Source organism: Ornithorhynchus anatinus, chromosome 1 (assembly GCF_004115215.2).
Source record: "Ornithorhynchus anatinus isolate Pmale09 chromosome 1, mOrnAna1.pri.v4, whole genome shotgun sequence".
Lineage (NCBI taxonomy): Eukaryota > Metazoa > Chordata > Mammalia > Monotremata > Ornithorhynchidae > Ornithorhynchus > Ornithorhynchus anatinus.
In genome coordinates this window covers 149,262,358-149,276,558 of record NC_041728.1, presented here as the reverse complement: position 1 = coordinate 149,276,558, position 14,201 = coordinate 149,262,358, and the positions used below count along the sequence as shown (strand labels likewise).

Below are 14,201 nucleotides of genomic sequence, written 5' to 3'. Positions count from 1 at the left end.
ATCCCAAACACACAGCAGAAATATAGGCATCGGAAAACTGACTATATATTATCAAATTATGTGTGTTTGCCTGTTATTTCATGGCCTTGTTCCATTTTGCTGAAGTGGAGGACCTGGCTTGTAACCTTCCCTCTAAATCTGTGAAATTGGGCTGTCATATTTTCAACCAAAATCTGGTGCGTCCATTATCTCTCCTTCAGTCAATCATATTTATTAAGTGCTTACTATATAGGCATAACTCTGTACTAAGCGCTCTCCCTCCCTCCAAGCTTGCATCTCCTCCTGCCTTAGGACATCTCTACTTGGATGGCCTCCTGCCACCTCAAACTCAACATGTCCAAGACAGAGCTCCCTATCATCCCTCCCAAACCCTGTCCTCTCCCGAACTTTCCCGTCACTACAGGCGGCACAACCATCCATCCCGTCTCACAAGCCCATAACCTTGGTCCTTAACTCCGCTCTCTCATTCAACCCACATATGCAATCTGTCACCAAATCCTGTCACCTTCACATTGCCAAGATCTGCCGTTTCCTCTCCATCCACACCGCTAACACATGAGTACAATCACTCATACTATCCCCACTGGATTACTACATCAGCCTTCTTTCTGACCTCCCAACCTCCTGCCTCTCCCCACTTCAGTCCATACTTCATTCTGTTGCCCGGATTATCTTTCTACAGAAACGTTCAGGGCATGTCACCCCCCTCCTCAAAAATCTCCAGTGGTTGCCTATTCATCTCCATATCAAACAAAAACTCCTCACTATTGGGTTTAAAGCTCTTCATCACCTTCCCCCCTCCTACCTCACCTCCCTTCTCTGCTTCTACATCCCAGACCGCGCACTCCACTCCTCTAGGGCCTCGATCTCACCTGTCTCACCGCCGACCCCTGGCCCACGTCCTACCTCTGGCCTGGAACACCCTCCCTCCTCAAATACTCCAGACAATGACTCGCCCCCAACCTTCAAACCCCTTCTGAAGGCTCAACTCCTCCAAGAGGCCTTCCCAGACTAAGCTCCACTTTTCTTCAGCGCCCCTTCCCTTCCGCGTCACCAAGACTCTCTCCCTTTGCTCTTCTCCCCTCTCCCGCCCCACAGCACTTACGTATATATGTATATATCTATAGTTCTATTTATTTATATTGCTGCCTTCATTTGTATTGATGTCTGTCTTCCCCCACCAGACTGTGAGCAGGAATTGTCTCTGTTGCTGCGTTGTACTTTCCAAGTGCTTAGGACAGTGCTCTGCACTCAGTGTTTAATAAATACTACTGAATGAATGAAAGAGTACAATATGACAATAAAACGGACACATTCCCTTCCCACAGTGATCTTCCTGGGAGCGCCTCTCAGCCATGCTGAAACTGGGAAATGTAGAGAGGGTCAAGGAGGGCTCCTCGTTGACTTAGGTCCCCATGAACCCTCTGGGGACCCGTCAGACAGAGAACGGATGTAGGCCTGAAGGCCTCGCCGATCCCTCGAGATTTTGGTGACTCCAGAAAAGGAGCTGCAGGCCGGCGTGGGGCCAGAAGTGTTCAGAAACAGCAGGTTGGCAGAGGTGGAGGCTGCAACCCTATTTTTTTTATGGTATTTAAGTGCTTCTGAGGTGTCAAGCACTGTTCTAAGTGCTGGGGCAGATACAAGTTAATCAGGTTGGACACAGTTCCTGTCCCACATAGGGCTCAATTGAAGCCTGAATCGAAGGGAGTGGGATTTAATCCCCATTTTACATTTGAAACTGAGGTACAGAGAAATTAGGTGACTCGTCCAAGGTCACACAGCAAGCAGTTGGCAGAGTGAGGATTAGAACCTCGGTCCTCTGACGCCCAGGGTCATAACAATAATAATGTTGGTATTTGTTAAGCGCTTACGATGTGCAGAGCACCGTTCTAAGCTCTAGGGTAGATACAGGGTCATCAGGTTGTCCCACATGAGGCTCACAGTCTTAATCCCCCTTTTTACAGATGAGGGAACTGAGGCCCAGAGAAGTGAAGTGACTTGCCCACAGTCACACAGCTGACAAGGGGCAGAGCTGGGATTCGAACCCGTGACCTCTGGCTCCCAAGCCCACAGCTTCTCTGTAATGCTCTTTCCACTAGACCCCCTTCCTCCTCTGTGTGGAGAGCAGTGGTCCCGCTTTCCCACCCTAGTGTTCCCACTGGGAAAACCTTTCTTTGTGAGATTTTTCAAAGACAAGCTTTCAGTGTTAAGGGCAAATATTTATAGTTGCAGGTGGGGTTTTAACCTTCAGTGTTGTCAACAAGACTGATCCTGGAAAATCCCTTGGGCTGTGTTGGTAACCTGACCTGGGCTTTTCTGAGCTTTGTAAGAGCACTCTGAGTGCCTCGAGGAGCATGTGCTCCGCCAAGGGGAATATGTGGTGTTGAGTGTCTCGAGAGGGAGGGAGAAAGGGAGGGAGAGAGGGAGGGAGGAGGAGAGAGCATGCCATGGAGGGAGGGAGCTTTGCTGGAATGGTGGAAAACGATGTATGCAGTGAGCAGTTGAAATAACTTCTTTTGATTCCAGAGCACAAGCTATCAAGCCAAAGTAGAACCCCGGAAGAGACATTAGGATGGGCAACTTTTCCGTGTTTATGGAATGACCACATCAAACTGGTCTTCCTTCTGCAATTGGATGATTTTTCTCAGGCAGGGAGGAAAAATCCAGGGTGTGACTCAGATCTGGAAGCATCTTTTAGAGATCGCTTAGGCCAGGACCTTGATTCCAAGATAGATGGTGTGTCTGGACATGTTGTCTTAGAAATTGCACTGGGCTAATAAGTTCCTTCTCCCTTGCTCTCTGCTGATCTATCAGGCCCTTTATCTCACACTGACTCTGTCCTCAAATATTTTCTGCATGAAAATCTCTTTCCATTTTGCATTTAGGATTGTTGATCCCTCAAGCCACTGCCTTCATCATCATCAGTGGTATTTATTAAATTCTTACGGTGGGCAGAACACAATACTAAACTCTCTGGAGAGTTTAGTCCATCTGTTGCAGAGTTCAACAGAATTGGCGGACACATTCCCTGCCGACAGCGAGCTTACAGTCTAGAGCCTTGAATTTATCCCTATCAAATTGCCCTCTTGATAGGGAGTGGCAGCACAACATAGTGGATAGAGCACGGGCCTGGAAGTCGGAAGGTTGTGGGTTCTAATCCCCGCTCTGCTACCTGTCTGCTGTATGGCCTTGGACAAGTCACTTCACTTCTCTGGGCCTCAGTTGCCTCATCTGTAAAAAGGGGATTAAGACTGTGAACCCCTTATGGGACAGGGACTGTGTCCAACCCAATTTGCTGTGTTCACTCCAGTGCTTGCTGTAGTGCCTGGCATATAGTAAACACTTAACAAATACTACAATTATTCTATCTGTCTTTAAATCTTTCCAAAGATGCCAAGCCTGTCTGATTTTATGTTTCTTAATGTTTAGTGAAAAGTTGCGACAAGGATGATTTTATTAAATCTCTGAATTTTCTAAGAATAAAATTTTAAATACGAGTTTCTGGACACAATCTATACCTCTAATAATAATAATAATAATGATGATGTTGGTATTTGTTAAGCGCTTACTATATGCAGAGCACTGTTCTAAGCCCTGGGGTAGATACAGGGTAATCAGGTTGTCCCACGTGAGGCTCACAGTCTTCATCCCCATTTTACAGATGAAGTCACTGAGGCCCAGTGAAGTGACTTGCCCACAGTCACACAGCTGACAAGTGGCAGAGCCGGGATTTGAACCCATGACCTCTGACTCCCAAGCCCGGGCTCTTTCCACTGAGCCGTGCTGCTTCTCTAAAATTCATTCCTGTCGTATTTCCACAGTAAGACAAAAAATTCCATATCTATTTTGCTGAAGGTTGATAGAGGAAGAATTAGGAAGAAAGATGCAATTTTAATATATTATCTAAGAATAATACTAATTAAAATAATTCTATATCTTTGATTTCTAATAATGTGCAGGATGCCATGTTTTTAAGAATCTTCACTACTTAATGCGCGGCCATGTAAATTAGGACCCAGAAAACAGTAGAAGAAACGATGCTATCCCTACGACTCTATTTGGGCATTCTGCTTCTCTCACACCAGACTCATTCCCTTGGAGAGTTCATCTGCTTATTCGGTTGCAATTGCCATCTTCTCAGATCTCTACCTGTGGTGCTTTCTCACCTTTCTCCAGTTCCATATTTATCTGTCTCTGTGACATTGCTACTTGTATATCCTGTCCTAACCTGTACCAATAGGTGTTCCTTTCCGATTAAGAACCCTTCCAGGGACAGGATCCTTGTCTAATTCCCATCTGTTTACTCTTTCCCAGCGCTTAGTACAGCCCTCTGCATACAGTAAGTACTTAATGAGTGGTATTTATTGAGTTCTTACCGTGTGCAGAACATTCATTCATTCAGTAGTATCTATTGAGGGCTTACTGCGTGCAAAGCACTGTCCTAAGCACTTGGAAGAGTACAATGCAATCATAGACACATTCCCTGACCACGAGGAGCTCACAGTCTAGAAGGGGAGACAGACATTAATATACGTAAATCAATCAATAAATTACAGATGTAAACATATGTGTCGGGGGGGGTGGAAGAGAGAATGAATGAAGGGAGCAAGTCAGGGCGACACAGAAGGGAGTGGGAGAAGAGGAGAGGAGGGCTTAGTCAGGGAAGCCTTCTTGGAGGAGGTGTGTCTTAAATAAGGCTTTGAAGTGGGGGAGAGCAGTTATCTGTCTGCTATGAGGCGGGAGGGCGTTCCAGGCCAGAGGAAGAATGTGGGCGAGAGGTTGGCGGCGAGATAGACAAGATGGAGGTACAGTGAGAAGGTGAATACTAGAGGAACTAGAGAAACTAGAGGGCTGGGTTGTAGTAGGAGAGCGAGGTACGAGGGGGCAAGGTGACTGAGTGCCTTAAAGCCATTGGTAAGCAGTTTCTGATGCAGAGGTGGAGTTTCGGAAGGGTGGGGAAGCATGGTCTGAGTGTTTTTAAAGGAAAGTGATCCAGGCAGCAGAGTGGAATATAGATTGGAGTGGGGAGAGACAGGAGGCAGGGAGGTCAGCAAAGAGACTGATACGATCTTCAAGGTTGTTACAGTAATCAGAGCACTGACTAAGCGCTTGGGAGAGAATCTGTAAGACAGATTCCCTGCCCACACTTAGTTTACAGTCTAGACGTGCTTAATAAATATGACAACCACTACTATTAACCATTCTGGAGCTCTTTCAGTACTTTTGTTTCCTTCAGGTTTCTTTCTCCTTTAAGGTCAGAGTCCTCTCTCCCTTCCGCTACCTTTACCTCCTTCAGTAGCACGATATCATCATAAAGTAAATATCCTGGAAGATAAATGATAGGGTTTATTTTTAGAGGTTTTCAGCATTTCAGTGTCACGTAAAAACTCTTACAAATCTGTTGGATACTGACGATTTTAAAAATGGGTAGGACGAGGGTCAGGCTTGGGAAAGAAGGAGGGTGTCGAGGTGAGGGAGCAGATTTTTGAATTCTTTTGGGGCCTCGATAGAGCACATTTAGTGGGTTGGAGCTTTAATCAGTAGGAAAAATTCTAAGAGACTGGGGAGGGAGAAAATGCCCCAGAACTACTTGGCAGTAATTTTCCCAGAGTAGGGAAATAAGGATATATTCAGGTCATCCCCTTCTTTGGGGCAAACGACTGAGTGAATAAAGGTGCATGTGTAAGGTTTTGACAAACAAAAATATGCCAGTTATCTGTCAAGTAATAGAGATCTGCAGAGTTCAGTAGCAAAACTCAGTTTTATTAAGCATTTATTAAGCCCCATACTGGGCGTTGGAGTTTTTTTTAATGGTATAAAAGGGCTTACTATGTGCCAGGCACCGTACTAAGCACTGAGGTAGATAAAAGCTAATGAAGTTGGACTCTGTCCATGTTCCAGATGGGGCTCACGGTCTTAATGCCCATTTTACAGGTGAGGTAACTGAGGCCCAGAGAAGTTTCTTGCCCAAGGTCACACAGCAGACAAGTAGCGGACCCGGGATTAGAACCCATGCCTATGCTGCTTCAATCAGATACTGAAGTCGGTTTTGACTGAGACCACTTCCTCCAAAGGAGAGACTCTGATAGTAGCTTCATATTCTCCCCGATGGTCTAGGTTTTGGAGTCCCTCTTCCTCCAAAATCCAGTCTGTCTGCCCCAGGGGTATGTATGGAGCCAGAAAGCTTTTTTAAAGTATTGAATAAAAAATGTTAACTTGGTGCTGGCCAGCATATTCGGAGACGCAGCGTGGCCTAGTGGATAGAGCACTGGCCTGGGATTCGGAAGCATGGGTTCTAATCCTGACTCTGCCTCTTGTGAGACTTGTGAGTCTTGATTGAGACTGTGAACCCCATGTGAGACAGGGACTTTGTCCAACTCGATTTGCTTATATCCGCCCCGGCGCTTAGTACAGTGCCTGGCGCATAGTAAGTGCCTAACAAATGCCATCATTGTAATTATTATTATTATTATTATTATTATATTCCTTTACCTCTTTAGCTTGTCACCCCACCACTGGCAGCACATGTTTCTTAACTTGATTTCGTATTTTGATTTGCCGGTTAAAATAGTTTTGGAATTTCTTAGGTGCTAACTGGGTGTCGGGTACTGTACTAAGTGCTGGGGCAGATACAAGATAATCAGGTGTCACATGGGACTCACAGCCCAGGTAGGAGGTCCTCTTTTAATCCATCAGTGGTACTTATTGAGCACTTACTGTGTGCAGAGCACAGTACTAAGCTCCTGGGAAAGTAGTTGGCAGATACAGGGAAAGTCCTTGCTTGTTTGTTTCTATTTTTATCTCCCCAATTTGAGTAAATACCATTACTTCTATCACTTGGGAGATGGGTAGCGCTTGATACCACCTCCTTCTGGCTGCTTGACTTTGATTAGCAGCCCTACCTAATCAGTCCCCTCTCAGGATCGCGCCTGGAGAGTTTCCAGTACGCTACCAGTCTCGACTACAGGATGGAGACTCAAGCAGAGGCCTACCCATTCCATTCCTAGCTTGGCCAGTGGCTAGCGAGTGGGAGGCAATCTGCTACAGGTCAAAACTCACCTGTGCCGGGCAGCCCCGGCGTGAGAGAGAGTCAAGGGCGAAGACCCAAGATTTCTGTGTGGAAGGAGGCAATGGGAAACCCTTCCATATTTTTACCAAGAAAACACAATGGGTACATACCGGAACGATCGCAGATGGAGGAAGGGCCTTCTGGGAGAGATGTGTCTGTGGAATCACTATGGGTCTGAGACGACTCGACAACGTAAGACAAAGACCAGACCAGGTGAGCTGAGAGTGAAAGAGGTATATATGTATATACTTGTGTATATATATATATACACATAAATATATATATATATGTACATAGGCATATAGGTATTTAGTATCCATAGATATGGGTTTGGAAGCGGACGTAGTTGAAAATTAATGGGTAATATGAAATTTTGGGATTGTCCATTTTTATAATAATTCATGCTATGCCTGTCTTCCACTACCATAGATAATCCAGAGATGACAGCATATTTTATTGCCAAGTTACCTTAAGAGGTTTGGATTTCAAAACCAGACACAGGCTTATAGTGATGAATGTGTGAAAGGCCTGTGTACTTGCTATGTGAACATGAATAATCATTTTTGTCAGGAATTTTTTGTTCATTACCGTGAAGAGGAAAATCTAAATGCCATTCAGCAGTTGTTCCCTTATTCTCACTCCCTATGTTTACTTCTCCTACTTCAGTTCGTTTGTTTCTGGGATTTTGATGGACCCTTGAAATTGAAAGAAAAATGAATTGGCTTGCAAGATATTGTTAGCCAGATCAATCCATCAACCAGTGGTATTTTTTGAACACTTACTTTGTGCAGAGCACTGTCCTAAGCCCTCGGCACTGTTTTAAATGCTCGACACAGATGCAGCAGCAAAGGAAATTCCCCGAGCTTGTAGGTTAAGATGTGGGTTTTGGTGAAACCTTTCGTTTTGGGTGGGCAGATTGTTGAACGAGAGCACCGTTTTGTCAAAAGTAGGCTCGGGCTACCATCTTGCCGCTTCAGAAGATAGCTGCATAGTGTAATCACATGTGGCTTCAGACCAGATGACAGCCGAACAGACGTGATCTGTGCGGCACGACCGATCCAAAAAATGTTCCAGTAGCCACACGAAGATGTCTGTACTTTTCGGGTAGACCATATAAAAACATCTGACCCCCATCAGCGGATCCGGGCTCTTGCAGTTGCTGAGGGATTTGGGTTGCTCTGAGAAGTTGATCAAAGAGTTGGGCCAAGGGCAAGGTAGTCTGACCCTTCCTCATCAATTCAGATAAGAATGGGTGGTGGGAGAGCTTCAGTTCTGTTCAACTTATACTTTACTGCTATGTGCTATGCTTGACTTTTTTTTTTTTTAATAGTGGTTTTTGCAAGCACTTACCATGTGCCAGGCACAGTTCAAGCTCTGGGATAGATAGAAGGTAATCAGGTTGGACCCAGTCCCTGACCCTCATCAGGCTCACCATCTTAATCCCCATTTTACAGATGAGGTAACGGAGGCCCGGAGAAGTGAAATTACTTGCCCAAGGTCACACAGCAGGCAAGTGGAGGATCCGGGATTAGAACCCAGGTTTTCCTTTCTCCTAAATCTGTGCTCTATACACTTGGTCACATGGCTTTTTAACCTGGAAGGACCTAGAAGCTGCGGTCACTGTACGGTTCCAAGGAGAAGCAGCACGGCCTAGTGGATAGAACATCGGCTTGGGAGACTATAAGCTTGTCGTGGACAGGGAGCATATCTTCCAATTCTGTTGTATCATACCCTCCCAAGTGCTTAATACGATGCTCTGCACACAGTAAGAGCTCAACTGCGACTTATTCATTGACTGTCAGAAGGACGTGGGTTCTAATCCCGCTCTGCCACTTGTCTGCTGTGTGACATTTGGGAAAGTCACATCACTTCTCCGTGTCTGTTACCTCCTCTGTAAAATGGGGATTAATACTGTAAATCCCATGTGGGACATGGACTGTGACCGGCCTGATTAACTTGTACCTACCCCAGCACATAGTACAGTTCCTGGCACGTAGTAAACACTTAACAAATAGCAAAAAAATACAAACTACAGACCCTCCAGGGAACCCACTGTACCCAAATGGACTATAAGCTTCCTCCACCAAAGTGTTTGGGGCAGTCAGTTAGGAACAGCTTTGCAATTCATCAACCAATCATATTTATTGAGCACTTACTTGGGAGAGTACGACACATTCATTCATTCAATTGTATTTATCGAGCGCTTACTGTGTGCAGAGCACTGTACTAAACACTTAAAAAATGTAAGTAGTTATTACGTGCCAGGCACTATACTTAAGTTGAACACATTGCCTGTCCTACATGGGACTCACAATCTCAATCCCCATTGTACAGATGAGGTAACTGAGGCCCAGAGAGGTGAAGTGACTTGCTCAAGGTTACACAGCAGACAAGTGCCAGAGTCAGGATTAGAACCCATGACCACCTGACTCCCAGGCCTGTGCTCTATCCACTACACCACGCTACTTCTCAACAATATAACAGACACATTCCCTGTCCCTGAGCTTACAGTCTAGAGGGGGAGACATTCATTAATATAAATAAATTAAGGCTGTAGGCTGTGGGGCCTCGCGGGGGGGTGTGAAATAAAAGGAGCAAGTAAGGGTGATGCAGAGGGAGTAGGAGAAAAGGAAATGAGTGTTTAGTCAGGGAAGGCCTCTTGGAGGAGATGTGCCTTCAGTGAAGCTTTGAAGGTGGAGGAGAGTCATTGTCGGATGCGAGGAGGGCGGACATTCCAGGCCAGAGGCAGGATGTGGGCGAGAGGTCGGCCGAGAGATAGACGGGATTGAGGTACAGTGAGAAAGTTAGCATTAGAGAAGCAGCGTGGCTCAGTGGGAAGAGCACGGCCTTTGGAGTCAGAGATCATGGGTTCGAATCCCGGCTCCGCCACTGGTCAGCCGTGTGACTGCGGGCAAGTCACTTCACTTCTCTGGGCCTCGGTTCCCTCATCTGTAAAATGGGGATTAAGACTGTGAGCCCCACGTGGGACAACCTGATTCCCTTGTGTCTCCCCCAGCGCTTAGAACAGTGCTCTGCACATAGTAAGCGCTTAACAAATACCAACATTATTATTAGAGGAGCCAAGTGTGGGGACAGGGTTGTAGTAGGAGACTAATAAGGTGAGGTAGGAGGGGGCAAGATGATTGGGTGCTAAATCAGCCGCCGCCAGTGTTCCCGAAGGTTTGTGGAGACGGGGCTAGGTTCCGTCTGCTTTTCTCCGCCCTGCCGGGATGGTGCTGGGCAGATCGGGTTGGTTATTCATCGGTGAGGTGGAGAAGGATTGGAGGGAGAAAGGGGTCTTCCCGGGGAGGCGATGTGGTGGTCTGGCGATCGTGAGAATTATTGTAAAGACTTAGAATCTTTAACTGTGAATACAACACTTGTGCATATTTGTATATATTATTTATTACTCTATTTTGTCAATTAGATCCATCTATCTATGATTCTATTAATCTTGATGATATTGACACCAGACTACTTGTTTTGTCCTGTTTTGTTGTCTATCTCCCCCGTTTAGACTGTGAGCCCGTCGCTGGGCGGGGATTGTCTCTATCTGTTGCCGAATTGTCCATTCCAAGCGCTTAGTACAGTGCTCCGCACGTAGTAAGCGCTCAATAAATACGATTGAACGGTAGAAGACGAAGACCCCGAGAACTGCGACTGCGGGGTGAAGGGAGATGCTCGGTAACAGCTGCCGCAGCTGACCCATCAGTCAACCGAATTTATTGCCCACTGACTCTGTGATGAGCACCGTACTAAGCACTTAGCTGATGATGATACGCTATCCAGTGATGAATTAAGAAGTAGAAAACAGAATCAAAGCGTGGCGGTTGGCAACCTTAAGGAGGATGTAATAGGGCAGGGACTGTCTCTGTTACCGATTGGTCCATTCCAAGCGCTTAGTACAGTGCTCTGCACATAGTGAGCGCTCAATAAATCCTATTGAATGAATGAATGTAATAGTATTTGAGTACCCACTTGGAGTAAGGCCTGTACTAGACCCTTGGGAGTATCGAATAGAGCGTCGTCTCCATCTCTCTCCAACAAGAAGCTTAAACGCTAGTGGGGAGACAGACATCCAGATGTTTACAGGAGTAGTCAAAATAAGTCATCGAATGGATATACGAATGGATATAGTTAGCCGAGAGTGTTGGGTGGGTAGAAATAAGTAAAGAAGGCCTTTCGTGGCATAGGTATTTACGTGACAGGAGGTGTTGTTCAGTCAATGGGAGAAAGCCTGTTGAGATCGGCTTTAAGGAGAGCTTTCAGTGTTGGGAAGAACCATGGTCTGTCTATCGTGGGCATTCCGAGCCAGGGGTACAGAATGAATGAAGGGATGGAAACGGGAGAGTGGGAAATGAGAAACAATTAGAAGATTTTTGCCAAGTCGAAATCTATAAAGCTATGGTGAGTCAATCAGCCAATTATATCTATGGAGCGCTTCCTGGGTGCAGAGCACGGTACTAAGCCCTGGAGAAAGTGTGGCATAACAATGTAACAGACATATTCCCTGCCCACAATGAGCTTACAGTCTAGAGGGGGAGACAAACGTTAATATAAATAAAATTACAGGTATGTACATGAGGGCATTGGGGCTGGGAGACACAGAAGGGAGTGGAAGAAAAGGAAAGGAGGGCTTAGGGAAGGCCTCTTGGAGGAGACACGCCTTCAGTAAGGCTTTGAAGACGGGGAGAGTCATTGTCGGACATGAAGAAGGAGGGCGCTGCGGGATGTGCGCAGGAGATTGGGGGCAAGGTAGACGACACGGAGGTACGGTGAGAAGGTTGGCATTAGAGGAGGGAGGTTTGCGGGCTGGGTTGATTCAACCTCATCTCGGAGCCGTTGTCTGCATCACTGGCAGGGTGTGGTTAACGACACCATGGTCCTGGAAGGTTCAGGTTGTCAGTATTGAGGCCCGCCTTTTTCCTTTGCTGGGTGATTGGGAAATCCATCCATCGTTCAATCAATTGTTCAAATCATTGTTTGAACACTCACTATGTGCAGAGCACTGTACTAAGCGCTTGGGAGAATACAGTGGAATTGGCAGACGTGTTACCTGCCCACAGCGAGCTTAGAGTCCAGACGTAAAGAGGATGGATGATTATGGTCAACTGCAGGGGGCAAGCACCTGCAGAAAGAGCAGAAAAAGGGTTATCAACATAGTGAAAAGCAGCTTCAAACAATGTGATATTAATAATTGCCGTATTTAAGCGCTTACTATGTACCAAGTACTGTTCTAAGCATTGGGAAGGATAATAATAATAATGATGGCATTTGTTAAGCACTTAACTACGTGCCAAGCACTGTTCTAAGTGCTGGGGGAGGTACAAGGTAATCAGGTTGTCCCACGTGGGGCTCGCGGTCTTTATCCCCATTTTCCAGATGAGGTAACCGAGGCACAGAGAAGTGAAGTGACTTGCCCCAGGTCATGCAGCTGAAAAGTGGCAGAGCCAAAATTAGACCCCAGGTCCTAAGCGGCGTGGCTCAGTGGAAAGAGAATGGACTTAGGAGTCGGAGGTCGTGGGTTCTAATCCCGGCTCCGCCCCCTGTCAAGTCACGACTTCTCGGTGCCTCAGTTACCTCATCTGTAAAGTGGGGATGAAGACTGGGAGCACAAAGTGGGACAACCTGATTACCCTGTATCTATCCCAGCGCTGAGAAAAGTACTCAGCACATAGTAAGCGCTTAACAAATAGCAACGTCATTATTATCTTTCCATTAGGTCCCGCTGCTTAGGACGGATGAAAAAAGGGCAGACCAGTCTGGCTAACAGTATCGGGAGAGGAGCGCTCTCCTTGGGTGGGTGCTTTGCCATCAGCGACTGACCACGAAGTCATCTTGAAAGCAGAGAGAGGCCCTATGAAGAGCAAATGGGCCTTCATCAGTGGGAAGAAATCATCTTTCCCGGTACACGATATGGGCCGGATTGTCGATGGCACGCCGTCCATTTGGCCGTTACGCATGCTTGCGTGGCGGACGTGGCTTCAGAAATTTGCACAGTGGATAGAGCCCAGGCGGGGAGTCAGGAAGTCATGGGTTCTAATCCCTGCTCCTCCACTTGTCGGCTGCGTGACCTTGGGCGAGTCACTTTTCTGTGCCTCAGTTACCTCGTCTGTAAAATTCATTCATTCAATAGTATTTATTGAGTGCTCACTATGTGCAGAGCACTGTACTAAGCGCTTGGAATGGACAATTCGTCAGCAGATAGAGACAATCCCTGCCCATTGATGGGCTTAGAGTCTAATCGGGGGAGACAGACAGACAAGAACAATAGCAATATGGGGATTGAGACTGTGAGCCCCACATGGGACAGGGACTGTGTCCAACCCGATTTGCTTGTATCCTCCCATGAGCTTAGTTCAGTGCCCGGCACATAGTAAGCGCTTAACAAAAGCCATTATTATTATTATGATAATAATAATGTTGGTATTTGTTAAACGCTTACTACCTGCAGAGCACTGTTCGAAGCGCTGGGGTAGATACAGGGGAATGAGGTTGGCCCACGTGAGGCTCACAGTCTTCATCCCCATTTTACAGATGAGGGAACTGAGGCACAGAGAAGTGAAGTGACTTGCCCACAGTCACACAGCTGCCAAGGGGCAGAGTCGGGATTCGAACCCATGACCTCTGACTCCCAAGCCCGGGCCCTTTCCACTGAGCCACGCTGCTTATCGCTATCAGCCCTGAGGTGAGGAAAAATGATGCACCCTCCCTACTCCAGGTGGTATTATCCTTTTAGGCCGGGGACCAGGGGCCTCCACTGAGAGAGTCCTAGAAATAGAAGTAATTTCTGCCTTTGCCGTTGTGTGAATGTTCACTGTGGGCAGAGAAATTTCATTCATTCATTCATTCATTCATTCAGTAATATTTATTGAGCGCTTACTATGTGCAGAGCACCGGACTAAACGCTTGGAACGTACAAATCGGTAACAGAGACAATCCCTGCCCTCTGACGGGCTCACGGTCTAATCGGGGGAGACGGACAGACAAGAACGATGGCAATAAATAGAATCGAGGGGATGAACATCTCATTCAAACAATAGCAAATAAATAGAATCAAGGCGATGTACATCTCATTAACAAAATAAATAGGGTAAGAAAGTGTCTATCAACTTTTAATAATAATGTTGGT

At 46.4% G+C, this 14,201-nt stretch overlaps 1 protein-coding gene and 1 non-coding gene across 2 annotated transcripts in view; both read left to right on the top strand.

Moving 5' to 3' along the window:
• The window catches only part of SGPP2 (sphingosine-1-phosphate phosphatase 2), a 179,451-nt gene that overhangs the window by 87,690 nt on the left and 77,560 nt on the right, over window positions 1-14,201 (top strand). The window lies entirely within an intron of this gene.
• Window positions 6,912-7,049, top strand: LOC114817200. The gene has a single exon (XR_003765039.1). It is a non-coding gene; the product is annotated as a small nucleolar RNA SNORA7 (small nucleolar RNA).